Below are 23107 nucleotides of genomic sequence, written 5' to 3'. Positions count from 1 at the left end.
CATGGTGTACCAAACCAAACTAAGTTTTGAAACAAAACAGATTAACAGGGTTCCTTCCCTAAATGCTAGAATTGTTATTTTTGGTAAGTACTATACTGAAGTTGGCTTAAAGCTCAACATTCAGAAAATGAAGATCATGGCATCCAGTCCCACCACTTCATGGGAAATAGATGGGGAAACAGTGGAAACAGTGTCAGACTATTTTTCTGGGCTCCAAAATCACTACAGATGGTGACTGCAGCCATGAAATTAAAAGATGCTTACTCCTTGGAAGGAAAGTTATGACCAACCTAGATCGCATATTCAAAAGCAGAGACATTACTTTGCCAACAAAGGTCCGTCTAGTCAAGGCTATGGTTTTTCCAATGGTCATGTATGGATGTGAGAGTTGGACTGTGAAGAAGGCTGAGCGCCAAAGAATTGATGCTTTTGAACTGTGGTATTGGAGAAGACTCTTGAGAGTCCCTTGGACTGCAAGGAGATCCAACCAGTCCATTCTGAAGGAGATCAGCCCTGGGATTTCTTTGGAAGGAATGATGCTAAAGCTGAAACTCCAGTACTTTGGGCCACCTCATGCGAGGAGTTGACTCATTGGAAAAGACTGGTGCTGGGAGGGATTGGGGGCAGGAGGAGAAGGGGATGACAGAGGATGAGATGGCTGGATGGCATCACCGACTCGATGGACGTGAGTCTGAGTGAACTCCGGGAGTTGGTGATGGACAGGGAGGCCTGGCGTGCTGTGATTCATGGGGTCGCAAAGAGTCGGACACGGCTGAGTGACTGATCTGATCTGATCTGACACTGATTTTGAAGCATGCAAGGTTTTTAATATCTAATAATTGTGTGACAGTTAAATGTATTATTTCCTTTTTGATAATTGTATTTCAATATTGAGAACTTATTATACATTATTTTCTAAATGTGTCTTATATACCTTCTTGCATGATTGGATGGAGAAACTTTAAGATGGCTAAACTAGAGGAGCCAAGACATGTAGGCATACCAGTAGCCCACATGGGTATGAAAAAAAGTGAATATTTTTATGAACCATTATTCTACAAGTGTGTATCCCAGCTAATCAGTTCATTACTCTTTCTCTGATGAGAAATGAATTATGCATTCATTTGAACTGTCATCCCAGCTGTGCACTTCTTAAATGACTGGACAGATTGAAGAACATGATAAATACTTGTAGTATAATGGTGTAAATGATACTGCTGTATTGCATTCAAGATAATGCTGTTGCAGTTTACTATCTACTTTCACATTTATCTCTTTGGGGTCATGATTTGTTCCTCTGATTAAGATCACTTTTCTCCTCATCAGTCAGCATGTTCACATTGGTCTGTGTGTACTTTAATATTTTATTAAGTCATTGAAAACGTAATGTTACTTTTGAAATCTTAACTGCATGTTTTGTTAAACCTTTATTTCTACTTTTTCTTCACTATCTGTAGTGGATTCATAGTCTGTCTTGCTGGTGTCCTAACATCCCCCTGAAAACAAGACACTAAAACCAAATGTATTCACTGCCAAGGCTGAGCACAAGGATTTCTGCTCAGTACTAATTCTGCATGAATGTAGAACTGGCTTTCATATTTACATGTAATTAACTCTATGTCCCTTTTGCCTTTTAGATTCTCCTGAGAAATATCCTAACGTGAAGGTAAAATCATTTATGTTTTTATCTTGAATTATGAATTGTGGATAGTATCAAAGGTACATTATTTATTAACCAACTTGTTTCCAAACCCATTCAGCCTGCAGTCTTAGTGAAAGATTCTGTTCCTAGTAAAACAGTCGGAATGAAGGATTTACAAACATCCACTTCAGGTAAATTTTGCAATACACACTTAACTCTGAAAAGAGGGACACTGAAGTATTTGAAATGCTCAGTCTTCATACTGCTAACTTTTTTTTTTTGCAAATTTAATTGAAGCATTTGACATACATAAGGCAAATGTTATTATTGGTATCCATGTTTTGAAAAAAAGATAGGTACAATCATAAGAACAAGAAATTTTTAAAATGTAAACTTGAACTCAATATGTTTCTGTATATGTTTTGATACCCTGAAGTTCTCAGTTTGCAGTCTGTATACTTCTTAGGGATTCTCAGAAATTAATTATTAGATCCTAAGATTTTTCCAGGGTCCAAAAATGCTTATTTGAACTTTGACCTTTACCTAGAGTAAAGCTTCTCTTGCTAATATATCAGTTGTATTTCAGCTTATAATTATTTCATTTTAGTGTTGTTACACAGATGAATGTAGGCCAAACAGATGTTTTGTTTAGCAGACTTTGTGTGTGTGTTGTTTTTGTGGTATCTTTGATTATTAGAAGTAGGGGAAGTACTCATACTTTAATGACTTTTTGATAGACATAATCTTTTAAAACAGTGATTCTCAAAGTTTGGCTTTAGGATCCTTTTGTACTTCTAAAAATCATTGAGAATGCCATGGAACTTTTGTTTAAGTAGGTTGTATTTATTGATGTTCACTGTATTGGAAAACAAAGCTGAAAAACTTAAAATACAAGAACACAGAATCATAATGGCTAATTCCATTTGTCATTAGAGTTATAATATCACATGTCGTGTCTCTGAAGAACTCCACTGTGCACTCAGAAGAGAATGAGAATGAAGTAACATTTAGTGTTGTTGTAAAAATAGTTCTGACCTCTTGGACCCCCTGACCTGATGGTCTCTGAACTTCAGGGATTCTCAGGACACACTTGAGAACCACAGTTTTAAACTGTTGAAGTGGTTAGATGTGAAATGATAAAGGGGACCTTGAGTTGAAACAGGGTTTCTTGCTTGTTTCTTTGACTTCTCTTAAGAAATTTAGACCTGACAGCTTTTTTTTTTTTTTTTTTTGAAGCAAATATTTTTGTGTTGTATTCGTTCTTGTCTCATGGTGCTCTGTGCTCTTTGGATCCAGTGCTGTCCTCGACTTATCCTATTTTCACGTGGAAACAATTAGCCACATACAAGCCTATCATTTCTTATATGTTTATGATATTTATCCAAGGCTTAAAAGATGGGTTCTGAAGACACTGATACATTGAAAAAAGGCTGTCTCTTTGTAATTAAAGTAGTTGCTGTTGGTGATGTTCAGTCGCTAAATCGTGTCCATCTCTTTGTGACCCCATGGGCTTTAGCACGCCAGGCCTCCCTGTCCTTCACCATCTCCCTGAGTTTGCCTAGTCATGTCAACTGAATGAGTGATGCTATCCAACCATCTCACCCTCTGCTGTCTCCTTCTCCTCCCCTCAATATTTTCCAGCATCAGGGTCTTTTCCAGTGAGTTGGTTCTTCACATCAATCAGGTGCCCAAAGTATTGGAGCTCCAGTTTCAGCATCAGTCCTTCCAGTGTGTATTCAGGATTTATTTCCCTTAGGATTGACTGGTTTGGTCTCTTTGCTCTCCAGGGACTCTCAAGAGTCTTCTGTAGCACCACAATTTGAAAGCATCATTTCTTTGGCGCTCAGCCTTCTTTACGGTCCAACTCTCACATCCCTCTGTAACTACTGCAAAAACCATAGCTTTGACTGTACAGACCTTTGTCGGCAAAGTGATGTCTTTGCTTTTTAATACATTGTCTTGGTTTGTACCATTAATTAAGGTAGTACCATTCATTAAAAGTGTTTTTAAAACCATGGTCTCTAGAACACACAATATTGTCATGCATAATTAAATGTAAAATAAATGCCATACATTTTGTTAATAAAATATTTGTATGTTGAAGAAAAATAATTATTAATAAAGTTCTTATCGAATACAGAATATGTAACAGAGATTGAGTGAATTAAAGTAAGTAATACTAGAAAATTAGCAAGTAGAAAAAATGAGACACTAGTTAACGTCTCTTCATGAATGGCAGTGAAGTGTAAGATATAATAAGCTCTGAAGGACTAGTGAGTGAGGGGAGAGGAGGACATGGAACTGATTCTCTGAAGAAAGACTGTACAAGTTAGTTAGAGCAGTACTCTTACTTACATTCTAATAAATGGAAACTGTTTTCAGATTTTCCAGATTCCGATTCTCCTAGTTTGAGCCTCAGTAATGAGACTCACCAAAGAATGGGGCGTTTGGAAGCTGATCAGTGTCCACTGGCATCACAGTCATGACCAAAAGTCAGTCAGCATCCACAGAATTTGGACAGGTGACTGTAATAGATAAAAGATGGCTATTGGAGCGGTGTTTCTGGGAAATTACATGCTCCATAGCTGTGCCAGTTTCAGCTGCCAGAAAACAGAAAAAGCAAACAAGGTAATGCAGAAGCCCAGGGCACTCAACTGTGGGCCACCTGGGCACGGCCTAACCATTATTCTGACGGCTCCAAATTAGATTTTGTGGCAAAACCTACCTTGTGCTGACTCCTTTTATGCAAGCTACAGCCAAGCAATACCTCTTAGCAAGGTGTTTGCATTCTCCCTCTGACCACAGTAATACAATAAATACAGTGAGAGTTAGGAGAAAGTAAGTTTGGTTAGCCTAGTATTTAGCATATACCTGAGAGTGGGTAGCAGGATTATATTTAGAACTCTGGGACTAGTTGGGAGACCTCAGTAGACATCTAGAGATTGCCTTCTCAAAATGTAACTTCATAGCAATATTGAAAGAGTGCTGTATCATTAAAAGCAGTATATAGAAAGTCAATTCTGATTCTACTAGGATGCCCAGTCTATTGAGTAACCATGTCTAATATGTGTTGTCCATAAATACCAATTAATTTAACACCTTTAATCAGTCATATTGTCAGAGCTATAGTAAGAAATCATATACTGTTTCTTTTTTTTCACTCCTAGTTTTTTCTTTTCTATCCTCACCTATAGGGTTAACTTTGCATTTACAAAAGATTCTCAGTTATTTCCTAGAATAGTGACTACAAGCTATAAACTCAGTGTTTTTTTTTTTTTTTTTTTTTTTAATCTATAGAAGTGACTTGTTTGCCCTTGTTTGTCCATTAGCTTGGTATGTCCACGAAACACAAATTCAGATAAAACCTATCCAGTCCCTTCAATAGAGGAAGATGGGAAATAGGAAAACTACAAAATAAATAGAAGCGACTTCAGACCGTTCATGTAGATCGTTTGTCATCTCAGTCGATACCTTTTAGAAAGTAACCAGCAGAGGCTACTCCTTCAGGGCCCCCGGATTTGTACATTTATTCACTTCATAATGATTTATTCTATACTGGACTCAGAACATTTTATACCCTAAGTATTTCTGGAAACGCTCCCCCAGTTCAGGCCTGCATAACCTTTGTTTCCTTCCATTAATAATGCCTTCAGATTCATCTCTCTCCATGTATTTGTATGCCCTTCAAATCCATTCCTCTTGTAGCATTTAGAGTCACCTCTCTCAAAAGCAGGTGTGACTGTGAACCACTCTTCAAATCACATTAATGTCCAGGCATCATAAAGTGACATGTGAGGCTTTCATAATCTGACTTCTGCCTGACACTTCATCTCTCGCCCTTTCTGTCGTTTGCTGTGGAATTCTGAATTGCTGGTGATGCCCTCCTGACCTGTCTCTCTACTTTCGACAGATATTTACCCTGTTGTGTGTGTGCTTCTCTCCCCATCTTGTTACAGCCTTGCATGCTTTCCCTCTCCTTCCCTTGGACTGTGTAAGTCTCCGCTCAGGCATTATCTCTAGAAAAGCATTCCCTGACATCTTTTATCTACATTTTCTTTAAACTCCAGTGTCTAGTACAGAGCAGAAAGCTGATAAATAATTATTGAATAAAATAAATGAGGACTATTTATACAAAAGTGATTTTTAAGAGCTTGTCCTGTGCAGTTTAGGAGCCAAGAAGATAGGCATGTGAAAAAATAATTTACAATTCAGGTGATGAAGATACACTAGAAAAATCTATAAAGTTCTAAGGTAGCTACAAGGAAAGGGATACCTGTTTATCTGAGAAAAGATAGCTGTAATCAAGGACAACTTCACAAAGCAGGTTGAGTCTTAAAAGATGAAAAGTTATTTGTCAGGAAGCGTACAGGGTAGCATTTCAGATTAAGGAATTGATAAAAGCATAAAAAAGTAAGGAATTTTGTAAACCATGAATAATGTTGCAGTTGAAGTTTGGCATGTTGTTAAAAAGGTACTGTTATGAAGTAGAGAAGAGAATGTATTGTGACTTTATATGTCTGTCCTGTATTTTGAAATTTTGTTTGGTTTCTGATTGTTTTATTCATTGATGTTTGGATGATTTTGTGAATGAATCTTTGAGCTGTTTGTGTACCTGTATCCTGGTGACATCTGGTATTTTTCAAATTGTTTGTTGAAATTTTAGATCATTGGAAGTATTTCTTAAAGAAGTAAATATTCAGCTGAAGATTAAGATTGATTTAAGATGTCATTTGATACAGTGTTTTAAATCTATGTTTTAAATAAAGATTATGTCTTTTATCTAAATATTCTAAGTATTTTTAACTAAACATACACATTTGTCAGCAGAACTAGACTTAGAAATGACATCAGAGGAAGAAGAGGAAAAACCTGTTGGAGATGAAAACAACCATTCCCAGGTATGTAAAAATGTAAATTTAAATTTCTGGTTTAATACTGTTTTCTATGTTTCAACAGCATAATACAGTGTGTAACAAAGGTCATGACAAGTAAAATTACCTTTCAAAATTTAATCAATAGATAATAATTTAATAGTTTTTATAACACCTTAATTATAAAATTTCAAATATTGTTAGAATCTGTTATATTTATAGTTTGTTTTTGGAATTGAGGGAAAAAAATTCCTGACTATTGTTTACTTCTTCCATTTTTATAACTTCATTACATGATTATGAAGGTGATATCAAATACTGAATTGTAAGAGTAAACAGTTGAAATTATGAACAATATGACAATGATGATCCCGGACCTAGATACATGGAGAGAGAAATCATTCCCAGTGGTTCAAGGTTTTCCATTGAAATTACCAGTCAGTGACGCCAAGATGAAAGATTCATTCTGTCTGTGATCTCGGCGTAATTGATTAGGGATGTACATTCAGGGAGAGAGTGGGGTCATAGAATCAACCCAGTTACCTATTAAGAGAATCGAAGCTTCCAGATTGGACCTTTGTTGTTAGGGCACAAATAATAACTTTCTAATTTATCTCATTTTGGGGTGATAAATCAATAAATATTACTAAAAATGCTTTATCCACTTTCATTGGTAGATATTAGAATATAATATAACTGAATGTAGGGGCTTCCTTGGTAGCTCAGCTGGTAAAGAATCCACCTGCAATGCAGGAGACCCCAGTTCATTTCCTGGGTCAGGAAATTCCCCTGGAGAAGGGTTCGGCTACCCACTTCAGTATTGTTGGGCTTCCCTGGTGGCTCAGATGGTAAGGAATCCACCTGTAATGTGCGAGACCTGGGTTTAATCCCTGGGTTGGGAAGATCCCCTGGAGGAGGGCATGGCAACCTACTCCAGGATTCTTGCCTGGAGAATCCCCATGGACAGAGGAGCCTGGTGGGCTAAAGTCCTTAGGGATGGAAAGAATCAGACATGACTGAGCATACACATAAGTGAATGTAAGCAGGTAATATGTGTTGATGAATAACACTATCATAATATATAATTTGCAGTAAAATTTAGGGATTTGTTCCTCTTTCTGATTGTTGTTAATTTGATTTTGGCTCCTAGTAATATAAAGTTTGTCTGTTTTGCATGTATTAGTCCTTAAAAAAAATCTTACAAATGTGCTATAGGGATTCCCTATTTAAGATTTAGTGAGGTGAAATATTTTTAAGTGAGGAAGCCTTTATAACATTAAAAATTATCTAATTAATTTTTGGTAGATTTAACATATATGAATTAATTCAAACAGTGATAAAATTGGGTTTATGAGTTCATGTTTTTCCCCTATTTTAGGCTAAGGCAAGCTATTTTTCACTTCTTCCTTGTGATCCAGTGATTTGTGAGTAGCTAAGCATAGATTAAGAAGTTTAAGAGTAAAATTTTAATAAATTTTAGATTTCCAACATGGACACCAGGATATTTTTAATGACAAATACATGTACTCCCTTCCCTTTAATATTTAATAACAAATTTAATAACAATAAACATAAAATAAAAAATAGAATAAACAATACAAAACAAATTAAAAAAATTAATAACAAATACATGTACTCCCTTCCTTGTACATGTATAAGGCTTCCCTTGTGGCTCAGCTGGTAAAGAATTTGTCTGCAATGCAGGAGGCCTAGGCTCGATTCCTGGGTTGGGAAGATCCCCTAGAGAAAGAAAGACTATCCACTCCAATATTCTGGCCTGGGGAACTCCATGGTCTGCATAGTCCATAGCGTTGCAAAGAGTCGGACACAACTGAATGGCTTTCACTTTAACTTTCACGTATACTCCCACATATTCTTTAATCATCACTTGAAGATGTTTCTTTTGAGACAGACTTTTCCATTATGTTGTTTACTAAAATGTAGTAAGTTTTGACACATGTGATTTTGTCACATAAGTAGTGTAAACTCCCATCCCCCGAAAATTAAGTGTTTATCTCAAAAGGAGAAAACTGAGTTTTGAGATGCTGTGAGATTTTTCTTCCTTCTAGTAATAGACTTTTAAATTTCTTTGTTTGCTTGTTTGCTCTTTTGTGTAAGAGGTGCCTTGACTGAGTTTTAACAACAGACAAAACTCTGTAGGTATTCTCCTTTAAAAGAAAAATGAGATCAGCCCTATCCCCAGCTAAGGCATTAAATTACTTGGGTAAAGTCACGCTTTTAACTTATCTGCTGCTGCTACTGCTGCTAAGTCGCTTCAGTCATGTCCGACTTTGTGCAACCCCATAGACAGCAGCCCACCAGGCTCCCCCGTCCCTGGGATTCTCCAGGCAAGAACACTGGAGTGGGTTGCCATTTCCTTCTCCCATGCATGAAAGTGAAAAGTGAAAGTGAAGTTGCTCAGTCGTGTCCGACTCTTAGTGACCCCATGGACTGCAGCCTACCAGACTCCTCCATCCATGGGATTTTCCAGGCAAGAGCACTGGAGTGGGGTGCCATCGCCTTCTCCGTTTAACTTAACTATTCATTTGATAAATTCATTTCGTAATTTATCAGATTCAAGTTACAGAATTTTATCATCTCTTTTGGTGCCATAAAATGCTAGGGAATGCCACTTTCGGGGCTTTGAAGAAATCATTTAGTTTATCTTTGTGTTTAATGTTAAGAAGGGTTCTCATCTCATTCTTTTACATGTAGCTATCCAGTTTTCCCAGCACCATTTATTGAAGAGGCTGTCTTTGCCCCATTGTATATTTTTGCCTCCTTTGTCAAAAATAAGGTACCCATAGGTGCATGGGTTTATTTCTGGGCTTTCAGTCTTGTTCCATTGGTCTATATTTCTGTTTTTGTGCCAGTACCATACTTTCTTTATGACTGTAGCTTTGTTGTATAATATGGTCAAGAAGGTTGATTTCTCCAGCTCGATTGGATTAAAATGGATTAAAGACCTAAATGTAAGACTAGAAACTATAAAACTCTTAGAGGAAAACATAGGCAGAATACTCGATGACATAAATCAAAGCAAGATCATCTGTAACCCACCTCCTAGAATAATGGAAATAAAAACAAAAGTAAACAACTGGGACCTGGTTAAACTTAAAAGCTTTTGCACAGCAAAGGAAACTATAAGCAAGGTGAAAAGACAGCACTCAGAATGGGAGAAAAAAATAGCAAATGAAACAACTGACAAAGGATTAATTTCCAAAATATACAAGCAGCTCATACAACTCAATACCAGAAAAACAATCCAATCAAAAAGTGGGAAAAAGACCTAAATAGACATTTCTCCAAAGACGACATACAGATGGCTAACAAACACATGAAAAGATGCTCAACATCGCTCATTATTAGAGAAATACAATTAAAAACTACCATGAGATATAACCTCACACCAGTCAGAATGGCCATCATTAAAAAGTCTACAAGCAATGAATGCTGGAGAGGGTGTGGAGAAAAGGGAATGCTCTTTCACTGTTGGTGGGAATGTAAATTGATCCAGTCACTATGGAAGACTGTATGGAGATTCCTTAAAAAACTAGGAATAAAACTACCATAAGACCCAGCAATTCCACTCCTAGGCATATACCCTGAGGAAACCAAAATTGAAAAAGACACGTGTATCCCATCATTCATTGCAGCACTGTTGCGATAGTTAGAACATGGAAGCAACCTAGATGTCCATCAACAGATGAATGGATAAAGAAGATGTGGTTCATATACACAATGGAATATTACTCAGCCATAAAAAGGTATGCACTTGAGTCAGTTCTAATGAGCTAGGTGAACCTAGAACCTATTATACAGAGTGAAGTAAGTCAGAAAGAGAAAGATAAATATCATATTATAACACATATATGGAATCTAGGAAAATGGTACTGAAGAATTTATTTACAGGGCAGTAGTGGAGAATCAGACATAGAGAATAGACTTATGGACTTGGAGTGAGGGGAAGAGAGGGTGAGATGTAACATGGAAAGAGTAACATGGAAACTTACATTACTGTATGTAAAAATATAGCCAACTGGAATTTGCTGTATGGCTCAGAAAACTCAAACAGGGGCTCTGTATCAACCTAGAGGGGTGGGATGGGGGAAGATGGGAGGGAGGTTCAAAAGACAGGGGATATATGTATAACTTTGGCTGGTTTATGTTGAGGTTTGACAGAAAAGAACAAAATTCGGTAAAGCAATTTCGTTCAATTAAAAATAAATTAATTTAAAAAAGAAAAAGAAAAGAGAAAAAAAATCATTTAACTTTTTTTGGTTTTACTCCTATTTCTGGTAAATAGTGGGGCTACAATAGCTATAAAGTTTGATGGTTATTGAATGTGAAATTGGGAAGCATTATTTATATTCCAGAATTCCACACTAACAACTCATCAGTTTCACTCTGCTCCTTGTGTTTTGGTAAACTTTGGTTCATATATTTTAGTGAACACCATCACTTTTTTGTTATATATATCCTGGGTCCAAATGAACAAAGAAATGTAAAAGGCCATGGGGAAAGAATAGCTTTAGTGTTTTTGAGGCACTAAGGTGTCACATCCTCTAAATCTGGCTGTTTAGTGAAAAATCCAGGTGGTAAAGACTGAAGAGGAGAGATTTTGTGTGTTTTGTCTTTTAATTTCTCTATCTCTGCCAGTTAGATGGGGAAGACTGGGGATGAATAATCCCTTAAGATTATTAAGCATCATCTTAAGAAAGAATGAAGAGATGGAGCAAAAGCAAAAAGAATACCCAGCTGTGGATGTGACTGGTGATAGAAGCAAGGTCCAATGCTGTAAAGAGCAATATTGCATAGGAACCTGGAATGTCAGGTCCATGAATCAAGGCAAATTGGAAGTGGTCAAACAAGAGATGGCAAGAGTGAATGTCAACATTCTAGGAATCAGAGAACTAAAATGGACTGGAATGGGTGAATTTAACTCAGATGACCATCATATCTACTACTGCGGGCAGGAATCCTTCAGAAGAAATGGAGTAGCCATTATGGTCAACAAAACAGTCTGAAATGCAGTACTTGGATGCAATCTCAAAAACAACAGAATGATCTCTGTTCGTTTCCAAGGCAAACCATTCAATATCATGGTAATCCAAGTCTATGCCCCAACCAGTAATGCTGAAGAAGCTGAAGTTGAACGGTTCTATGAAGACCTACAAGACCTTTTAGAACTAACACCCAAAAAAGATGTCCTTTTCATTATAGGAGACTGGAATGCAAAAGTAGGAAGTCAAGAAACACCTTGAGTAACAGGCAAATTTGGCCTTGGAATACAGAATGAAGCAGGGCAAAGACTAATAGAGTTTTGCCAAGAAAATGCACTGGTCATAACAAACACCCTCTTCCAACAACACAAGAGAAGATTCTACACATGGACATCACCAGATGGTCAACACCGAAATCATATTGATTATATTCTTTGCAGCCAAAGATGGAGAAGCTCTATACAGTCAGCAAAAACAAGACCAGGAGCTGACTGTGGCTCATATCATGAACTCCTTATTGCCAAATTCAGACTTAAATTGAAGAAAGCAGGGAAAACCACTAGACCATTCAGGTATGACCTAAATCAAACCCCCTATGATTATACACTGGAAGTGAGAAATAGATTTAAGGGCCTAGATCTGATAGATAGAGTGCCTGATGAACTATGGAATGAGGTTCGTGACACTGGACAGGAGACAGGGATAAAGACTACCCTCATGGTAAAGAAATGCAAAAAAGCAAAATGGCTGTCTGGGGAGGCCTTACAAATAGCTGTGAAAAGAAGAGAAGCAAAAAGCAAAGGATAAAAGGAAAGATATAAACATCTGAATGCAGAGTTCCAAAGAATAGCAAGAAGAGATAAGAAAGCCTTCCTCAGCAATCAATGCAAAGAAATAGAGGAAAACAACAGAATGGGAAAGACTAGAGATCTCTTCAGGAAATTAGAGATACCAAGGGAACATTTCATGCAAAGATGGGTTCTATAAAGGACAGAAATGGTATGGACCTAACAGAAGCAGAAGATATTAAGAGATGGTAAGAATACACAGAAGAACTGTACAAAGAAGATCTTCACGACCCAGATAATCACGATGGTGTGATCACTCACCTAGAGCCAGACATCCTGGAATGTGAAGTCAAGTGGGCCTTAGAAAGCATCACTACGAACAAAGCTAGTGAAGGTGATGGAATTCCAGTTAAGCTATTTCAAATCCTGGAGGATGATGCTGTGAAAGTGCTACACTCAATATGCCAGCAAATTTGGAAAACTCAGCAGTGGCCACAGGACTGGAAAAAGTCAGTTTTCATTCCAATCCCAAAGAAAGGCAATGCCAAAGAATGCTCAAACTACCACACAATTGCACTCATCTCACACGCTAGTAAAGTAGTGCTCAAAATTCTCCAAGCCAGGCTTCAGCAATATGTGAACCATGAACTTCCTGATGTTCAAGCTGGTTTTAGAAAAGGCAGAGGAACTAGAGATCAAATTGCCAACATCTGCTGGATCATGGGAAAAGCAAGAGAGTTCCAGAAAAGCATCTATTTCTGCTTCATTGACTATGCCAAAGCCTTTGACTGTGTGGATCACAATAAACTGTGGAAAACTCTGAAAGACATGGAAATACCAGATCACCTGACCTGCCTCTTGAGAAATTTGTATGCAGGTCAGGAAGCAACAGTTAGAACTGGACATGGAACAACAGACTCGTTCCAAATAGGAAAAGGAGTACGTCAAGGCTGTATATTGTCATCCTACTTATTTAACTTCTATGCAGAGTACATCATGAGAAACGCTGGGCTGGAAGCAGCACAAGCTGGAATCAAGATTGCCAGGAGAAATATCAATCACCTCAGATATGCAGATGACACCAGCCTTATGGCAGAAAGTGAAGAGGAACTCAAAAGCCTCTTGATGAAAGTGAAAGTGGAGAGTGAAAAAGTTGGCTTAAAGCTCAACATTCAGAAAACGAAGATCATGGCTTCGGGTCCCACCACTTCATGGGAAATAGATGGGGAAACAGTGGAAACAGTGTCAGACTATTTTTTAGGGCTCCAAAATCACTGCAGATGGTGACTTCAGCCATGAAATTAAAAGACGCTTACTCCTTGGAAGGAAAGTTATGACCAACCTAGATAGCATATTCAAAAGCAGAGACATTACTTTGCCAACAAAGTTTCATCTAGTCAAGGCTATGGTTTTTGCTCTGGTCATGTATGGATATGAGAGTTGGACTATGAAGAAGGCTGAGCGCCAAAGAATTGATGCTTTTGAACTGTGGTGTTGGAGAAGACTCTTGAGAGTCCCTTGGACTGCGAGGAGATCCAACCAGTCCATTCTGAAGGAGATCGGCCCTGGGATTTCTTTGGAGGGAATGATGCTAAAGCTGAAATTCCAGTACTTTGGCCACTTCATGCGAAGAGCTGACTCATTGGAAAAGACCCTGATGCTGGGAGGGATTGGGGGCAAGAGGAGAAGGGGACGACAGAGGATGAGATGGCTGGATAGCATCACTGACTCGATGGACATGAGTCTGAGTGAACTTCGGGAGTTGGTGATGGACAGGGAGGCCTGGCGTGCTGTGATTCATGGGGTTGCAAAGAGTCGGACACGACTGAGTGACTAAATTGAACTGAACTGAAGAAAGCCTTTTTTGAAATTTTTGGAATTTTGTTTCTTTTCGTCAAACAAGAAGAAGTAGGATTCACAAATATTTCAGTGACTTGTTAGTGATAAAATTAAAGTAAGCACAAAAAGATTTTTTTATCACTTAAAATCAGGCCAAACCCTGAGTCAAATAATAAAATTAATGAAAACAACAAAAAAAGATGTTTATAATTAAGTACCCGAATTTCTTAGTATCAAACTTTCATTAAAGGTTGAAGAAGAAAAGAAGAAGCACAAAAGTAGTGAAGTGGAAGTATCAGACAATGTATGTGATACTGCTGATGAGAGTGGATTGATTTAGCAGAGAAAGAGTGGAGGAAACAGCAATCAGGAGTTTGTTGCTATGGAGGATGAAGGTTCTGATAGGTAAGCCTATGTAACAGCAGGTGATTTGTTATTTTTCTGTGAAATAAGTTTGGATGTGAGAATTGGACTATAAAGAAAGCTGAGCGCTTAAGAATTGATCCTCTTGAACTGTGGTGTTGGAGAAGACTCTTGAGAGTCCCTTGGACTGCAAGGAGATCCAACCAGTCTATCCTAAAGGCGATCAGTCCTGGGTGTTCATTGGAAGGACTGATGTTGAAGCTGAAACTCCAATACTTTGGCCACCTGATGCGAAGAGCTGACTCATTGGAAAAGACCCTGATGGTGGGAAAGATTGAGGGCAGGAGGAGAAGGGGATGACAGAGGAGGAAATGGTTGTATAGCATCACTGACTCAATGGACATGAGTTTGGGTAAACTCCGGGAGTTGCTGATGGACAGGGAGGCCTGGCGAGCTGCAGTACATGGGGTCGCAAAGAGTCGGATATGACTGCGTGACTAAACTGAGCTGAACTGAACTGAATTGAGCTATTGGTTGTGATGATCACATTTTACATTTTCCTGCTGCTGCTGCTGCTGTTAAGTCGCTTCCGTCGTGTCTGACTCTGTGGGACCCCAGAGATGGCAGCCCACCAGGCTCCCCCGTCCCTGGGATTCTCCAGGCAAGAACACTCGAGTGGATTGCCATTTCCTTCTCCAATGCATGGAAGTGAAAAGTGAAAGTGAAGTCGCTCAGTCGTGTCTGACTCATAGTGACCCCATGGGCTGCAGCCTACCAGGCTCCTCTGACCATGGAATTTGGCAGGCAAGAGTACATTTTGCCAGGGATATAGTTATTTTTATTTTTTTGTCCTTTAGACATAATACTAAAGTTAATTTCTTAACATACCACCATATTACAGTATTAGAGTATTCTGAATTTGACTGCCTACTTGCCTTTACCAGTGTGTGGTATATTTAAATATATTTTATGTCACTATTTAACATCTTTTAATTTCAGTTTGAGGACTTCTTTCAGCATTTCTTATGAGACAGGTGTAGTGGTGAGGAACTCCCTCAGCTCTAGTTTTTCTGGGAAAGATTTTATTTCTCCTTCATTTCTGAAGCATAACTTTTCTGGATAGAGTATTCTTGGTTGGCAGGGGTTTTTTCTCGTATCATTTTTAGTGTGTCCATGGATGGGAGCCAAATTGTTGTTGGTGGCGGGGGAACTGATGAGGTACTGGTCTTTCATCCATAATGCTGAAATCACCCCATCATGTGGGTGGTTTAAAAGTAAACTGCCTCACCGTAACCGCGCCCCCCCCCACCCCGCCACCAAATATTTCCTTGATTTTTTCTTTCATGGTGTATGTGCCACATGTCATTTAAAAAGTCACCCAAATTAAGCATTACTTTTTTTTTTTTTTCCTTTTTGGCTGTGCTGGTTCTTTGCAGCTGCAATGCTTGGGCTTCTCACTGTGGTGGCTTCTCTTGATGCTGAGCATGGGCTCCAGGGTGCTGGCTTCAGTAGTTGTGCAGCACAGGTTTAGTTGCCCTGTGGCATGTGGGGTCTTCCTGGACCAGGGATCGAACCACTGCCCCCTCACTGGCAGGCAGACTCCTAAGTACTGGACCATCAGGGAAATCCCTAAATTAAGCATTATTGTATTTAAAAGCGAAACAGAAAATATAGTGTAAATCTAATTAGGACTCCCATGGGTAAGAGTCACTGTGTTTAGGCAGTGAACTCTAGGTTTCCAGTGTAGCCCTTGAGGTTCTTCCCAGTGTCTTTCCAAAGACGCACCTCTCTGCTTTCTTTCATGTGTTTCATACTTTTCCTTCCAGGTTCCTAGGAAACAGCCTAGATGCCACGTGCCTGATCTTTGCGCTCTGTATTCTAATCTCCAAGTAGAATGATTTTCTCCCTTTTTTTTTTTTTTTCCTTTGTAACCTTCTCTCTTCACTTCTTCTGTAAAACCTTCCTTATTTCACTGATAACTTTCATATATCAACTCTTACATATCACATCATATCATAATTGTATATCTGTCTTTGAGGCAATAATTTGTGTTTTCTTGCCTATGGTTGGTACTTAATAACTATTTTGTGAATTAATCAATGATTTAAGATGGGTAAGAGTAGGAATTTTACAAGAATTGCTTTTTTATTCAGTTAAATTATTAGAAAACATTGGCTTTTTTGTGGATTTTTTTAAAGTAGCGATCCTGGCGTGCATAGAAAGGAAATAAAGAAAAAGGACAATAGCAAATGGACACCAGAAGAATGTGTGATTGCACCAATATTTGAAAAGACCGATTCACTGACTGGTGGTCTGCTGCATGTTAATGATGACAGGATTTTAAGTGAAGTGGATCAGGATGATGACAGGTAATATCTATAAATTTTTTATTTCTAGAGGAAGAAATAAGCACTGAATACTTCTGGAAATGGAGCAGCATAATATAGTGTACAGGCCAAGACAAGAGATTCCTCAACTATAGTGGAAAACACTGCTGAAAGATTAAAGTGAGGACCAGTGCCTTTGGCCAGAAATCATTTCAGTAAATAGTCTCCTTGAAAGCTGGACTGTAGTGAATACATGTAAACAGCCCTGTATGGAATATTTGCTGGGACAGGCAATAGAGAACTAGATGGTAACTGAAGAGGAATGTGGAGTTCAAAGGAGTTTCTTGTTTTATGTTAAGATGGGAGCTTTTAGAGTATGTATGCTGTTAGAAATGAGCCAGCAGAGGACGTGTTAATTGAGTTAATCTTGTTTGCATTTCCAGTATTAGAAAGCTTATTGATTGTATGACATTATCTTTAAACTATTACAGTAAACTAATTGTACATAATACTTCTGTTATATATAGTTTTATGGTAAGGGCTTGTTTGTTGGTTCTGAAGTGTAATAGTCCTATGTAATTGTATGTGTAGATGATTAGTTCAGTTAATTCTATCCTACATAGATTTTAAAAAATTATATAATCATGAACTTACAAACATGTAGGCTATGCTGAATAGGATTTGATCATTCCTTGATGATTCTAGTTGATAGTAACATCGTGAGTAGCTATGATTTTGTAAGGTACTCTGAAACATTACATCATATCAACGTCATAGTTGTTTATAGATTCTAAGGAAAAGGGAAAATTTTTGTTTATATTCAACAGAAAAAAACTACTAACAATCTTTCACAAATTATTAATTTTGGTTTATAGAGTTCTAAATTATAAAAACTATGCTTCCCATAGTAAGAGTGTTATTAACACATATTGTGTATTCAGTAAGTGTATATCAGATTCATGAATACACAGCAGAATGGTTGAATAAATGCCTACTGATACATTTCTTTACAAAAGCAAGTGTTTAGTGAAAGTAGATTTCCAATATTGCCTACCTCTAAAGTCTTTTTATTTTTTGAGAAATGTGTTAAGATTCAGAAAGTATTGTTTATAGTTATAACTGGACATGGAATAATAATATAGATTCATTTGCTATCATATTCCTTAAGAAGACTTATTTAAATATTACTTTCTCAGCATATTTTCAAACTGCAGTGTTGAAGCCAGATTTCCTGAGTTTGAACTCTGGATCTGTTGGTGACCTGCTGTGTGGGCTTGGGCAACTTACTCAGCCTTTCTGTGTTCCGTTTCTTCCTATGTAGAGGACCTAATGTATTACCTACCTCCCAGAATGTTTGTGAGGATTAAAATGCCATTAAGACATATAAAGTGCTTATAATAATGCATAGCAGTTGCATAGGAAGTCCTCAGAAGGCTATTATCATGGTTATTAAAAATGGGTTTCTTTCTTATAAGGACTTAAGGAATATATCCCAGATAGGTTTTATTGCTGCAAAACATAGTTCTTATTGAAAATAACAACTGCAAGAAATCCTGGTATACTGGTTCCCTTCATATAATGCAAGTAATGCTGTGTTTTTCCTTTTCTTTGATCTAAATTAAATGTTTTATTAGTATTATAAATGTATTTTGTTTGTCCTTTAATGTTACTCTTCTTTATTGTTTTAATCCTTTTATAAAAAATTACCAATGCAAATGCAAAGATTTTATATAAAAAACAAAGTTTAAGTATTTGTATTTTTAAGTATTTAATATTAGCCTGAAAAGAATCATTTGTTTTTTCAGGCCTGCAAAAAAAAACATCTAATGAAAATAACAAAGTATAGTCAAAAAGTTAACTATAAAAAATATTTTCCTGGTAAAAAATACTTTGTAAAAGGAATAGTAGCAAAATATAAAATCTTCCTTTGTTGTAGAGACATATACTTTGACAACTTAATTTAGAAACACTATTGATAAAGTTATCCTTTTGATAAAAAAATCTGTCCTTTAAAAGGTGTCTGTTTTTGCTTTAATGAAGAGATGTTTATCACCTTTGTACAATTAGTATGTTCTATAATATTTTAAGGACATTATGAAATAGTATTATTTATGTGTAGGTCAAAGAACAAATTAATTCTGTGGATGACTGTGATGACTTAACTCAGTCATCTGAAACAGCTTCCGAGGATGACGAGTTGTTTATTATAAGAATTCCATGTTGCTAATTGAACAACTTGACACAGGGTGTAAAGGTAGGACTGCAGTGTAAATATAAATACAAAGCCTGTTTGTGTATGGTGTAGTAGTAATATATGTCTAGTACTGCTCTAGAGCCAGGGATATGTTACAGTGCTGGGCATTTCAGAAATAGGTTCTGTATTAAAAGAACATGAACATGAGTGTATACTCTGCACCACAGGCCTATGATCATTCTCACTCACTGTACCTTCTGTTGACTCTTCTTTCCTGTGCCTTCACCCAAGGTCAGGTTAGCATCACTTTCCTCCTGGAATAACTGAAATAATCTCAGAACTTCTTTCCCTGCCATTCTACCTCTCGGAACCTCAGTCCACACAGCAACTATAATGATTGTCTATTTTTAAAAAATCAGATCTCATCATGTCACCCTTTTGCTTAAAGCCCAACTGTTACTTCTCTTTGCTTCATGGTTAAAGGTCACAATTGTCTAGCTTCATCTTGTTTTATTTTTTACCCTTCTTTCTACATGAATTTTAGCATCAGGGTGTCAATTTCCTAAAATGTCTGCTGGTCTTACATTTTCATTTTCATTCAGTTCAAAATACTTTGTAATTCTTCTTTTCATTACCTCTTTGATCCAAGGGTTATTTAGATCTGTGTGATTTAGTTTCCAAATATTGAGAGTTTTCCAGAGATCCTTCTGTGCTCTTGCTTCTTGTGATTTAATAGGTGCATCCAGAGGGACCCTGGGGCTAGGGCTGATTATTTCCTGCCTTGGAGGCAAGACCTTACTGACTACCCTGTTCATTCTACTGTAAGGAGAAGTTTTTCCAGCCTGGCTCATGAGAATAGATAGAATTCCTGGGACTGAGTGAGCACCAGTCACAAGTTCCTATAGTCTTTTCAGATGGTTTCTCCCTGGTCTCAGGTGGTTTCTCCCAGATGGGCGTTGTTTGTTCCTCTGCTGAGTACCCGAGGGGCTCCTCCTCAGATCTCCAGGGTCCTTTTTCTCTCTGTTCCACTCTCTCCTCTCCGCGGTTCTGATCTGTGATCTCTGCCCACTTTGGTTTCACCAGACTGTCAGCTTCATCACCTCCTGTCAGGGAGTCTGGCTGACTCAGCTTCCATTCCTTCTCCTCATGTTGGGGCCTGGAAATTCTCTCAAGGCAGTGAGCTGGGGCGTTCCTTAGGCTAACCTCATGTGTTTCCAGGATCACTGTCTCTCATTCCCTGAAGTCCTTTGTCATGAAAATCATGGTTTAATGTATTTTGTCGGCGTCATTTTTGCTTGTTCCACTCAGGAAGGTAAATCAGTAGCTGTTCACTCTGTCTTGTTAAAAACATATGGCAGCTGGAGACTGTCCACAGTGTTGTTCTTCCTACTCTACTTACTACTTCCTGCTCATCCTTCATTTCTCAGTGTGACATCTCTTCCCTAGGGAAATCTTTCCTGGACCCAATCTATGTCAAGTTCTATTATGTGATCATAGAACTCTTTTCTTACAATATCCTTCTGAGTTCATAATTATTTTATTTATCTTTCTCTTCTACTAGACTTGAAGCTAAACAAGAGCCAGGGGAGTCTGTTTCATCTGCAGAGCTTAGAATAATGTCTTCCACATTACAGAGACTTAATATTTGTTCAATGTGTGGATGCGTGAACGTGAAAGGCACAGTCCTTTATACTCAAAACTTACTCACATAATTTTTTTGTTGTTGTTGTTTTTATCTTTGTTTTCTTCATTATGCAGATTCTGTTAGCTTGTTGAAAATCCAGGATACGATTCTTTAGTATGAAAGATTAGTGGAACTTAAAAAAAAGCCACTGTGAACTGCTTAGAGGAAAGATTAAAAAAATGGAAAGTAAGGTTTGTGGGCTACAGAAAGAGCTGTCAGAAACCAAAGAAGTGAAATCACAGTTACAGCATCAGAAAGTGGAGTGGGAACGAGAGCTTGGCAGCTTGAAGTACTGTACATCCCGCTTTTAGAGAAATATTTGAACTATTGTTTCCTTTAATACTGCAGAGACATAGACATGTTATAAGGACTAGCTTATCCTCTAGGATTTTACAGAGGAGAAAGTGTTACTAGTACTGTAGAGTGTGAAATTCTTGAAATAATATAGCAGGTTCTTAACAGTGAATGTTTCTAATAACTTAATGTATGTTTTTCCAAATCATCATTGTCATGACTGTACAGAAGTCCACCATAATGGAAACCTTATTAACTATTTAGCAAATTGACTTTTGGTTGTTTTTCACTTTTCTGTATTATATTTAATATGACAAGAAATGTTTTTCTATAAATTCATTTCTACCTTTCTAATTATTTTGAATACATTTTCTTTAATAATATCATATTATTTGGTCAAAGTATGAGAACTTAAAAAAGATCTTTGATCTATATTTGAAGTTTATATTACTTTACATTCACACACAGATGTATTACAGTAGTCATTTTTCTCAAGACAGAAAAAAAAAAGGATGCAGTTTTATTTTTAACCCTCTGCATGAAAACTGAAATTATTAAGTGTTTTTCATTATATTTTCCCCTATTTTACTATTTTAAACATTATGTAGAGGGAATGAAAGTTATTGTAGCAGTGGATAATATCATGATTTTCTAAGAAGAGCTGTATAAGTTTTGCAGATTGACCTTAAAGCAAGAAGGAGAACAGAGAAGAAATGCTGATATGTTGTATGAAAAAATTAGGGAGCGGTTAAGAAGAAAAGAAAACCAATATAGTAAAAAATTGAAATGAAACAGCAACTTGAACTCACTCTCAGAGAACTAGATACGGAACTGAAGACTGTGAGAAATGATCTGAATCAGGTAGAGCAATCTTTGGTGGAATTTTCAAATTTCTGACACTATTTTGTCAATATTATTTATAGTATCCCTTTAATTTAATATGTATTTTTAGGTTTAGAACAAAATTGTTATCTAAAGTATGAACGGTGACATTTAGAGCTTAAGTTATTAATTTCTCGCCATTCTTGGCTTCTCTTAGATGCTCTGTGTATGTTTTCTGAGTGGAGGAATGGATGTAAATCAAGCTGAATCATTAACATAATGGTTGGCATTTTTGATACATTAGGTAAAGTAATATTCTTAATTCCAATCCATGTATTAATTTTGGCTTTCTTATGTTAAAATACAGGCTAACTTGTGTTGACACTGTGAAGAAACTAGTTAAGTGCTTTGTAAAGAAATTTTCCTTCACAATACTATGTCTGCCTTTGTTTTTACTCTGTGATAAATTTAGCAAGCATTTAAATTAAGATCTGAGTTATTCATGTGGGAATAAAGATCCTTGTACTTAAAAAGGCTACTTCCTTTAAACAGTTTTTTTCATTTTAAATTCTTCTCCTAAGCTTTTAACTTTTTTTTTTTTTTTAATGGTATAGGCCCCAAACTTCATATAATGTCTCTCCAGGTTATAGAAGCATGAAATGACACTCAGAAGCAGCTTTCTTGAGAACGGAATGGCAGAATGTTACAGGATGGAATTCTGGCCAATCACCTTGCCAAACAAAAGGAGATAGAAGGGGCTAATAAGGAAATGAACTCTGAGGTATTTTCTGTAGTCATTTTCAAATATGTGTATATGTCTCTGTGTATGTATATATTTTAAAAACCAACACTATACATCATAGAAAGTGTAGAGGATTTTGAAAGCCTATATATCTATGTTTTGAGGAGGGAAACATTTTCCATCTGTTGGATAAAGTAATATTTGTAATTCAAATCTGTTTGCTGCAGATAGGTAGTGACACATGATGGCCTCATCCAAGGAGAGGCCTTTAATATTTTCCATAGGAATTGATCTCAAAGTTTTTGCAACTGTCTTGGAAGAGCCGGCACCCTGACTGTGGTTTAGGCAAGGAAGGCCGTGTGTGGTCCACCATCAACTGCACTACCCGACCGAGTCCCTCTGCTTTGGAGTGAACGTGTTGGTCACTCCATGCACATCATCATCTTCAGTGTCTAAATCGGAGTCTGTTCTTGGCTCTGCTGTCATTTCTTTAATCAATACCCTATCAATGACCTTTTTACATCATTTACAGGTTTTC

The 23107-nt window shown here is 37.2% G+C and overlaps 1 pseudogene; it reads left to right on the top strand.

The window, feature by feature from the left end:
• The window catches only part of LOC133235650 (ankyrin repeat domain-containing protein 26-like), a 68172-nt pseudogene that overhangs the window by 29065 nt on the left and 16000 nt on the right, over nucleotides 1–23107 (top strand).

The sequence above is a fragment of the Bos javanicus genome, chromosome 22 (assembly GCF_032452875.1).
Source record: "Bos javanicus breed banteng chromosome 22, ARS-OSU_banteng_1.0, whole genome shotgun sequence".
Lineage (NCBI taxonomy): Eukaryota > Metazoa > Chordata > Mammalia > Artiodactyla > Bovidae > Bos > Bos javanicus.
This window is presented reverse-complemented; position numbering and strand designations above follow the sequence as displayed.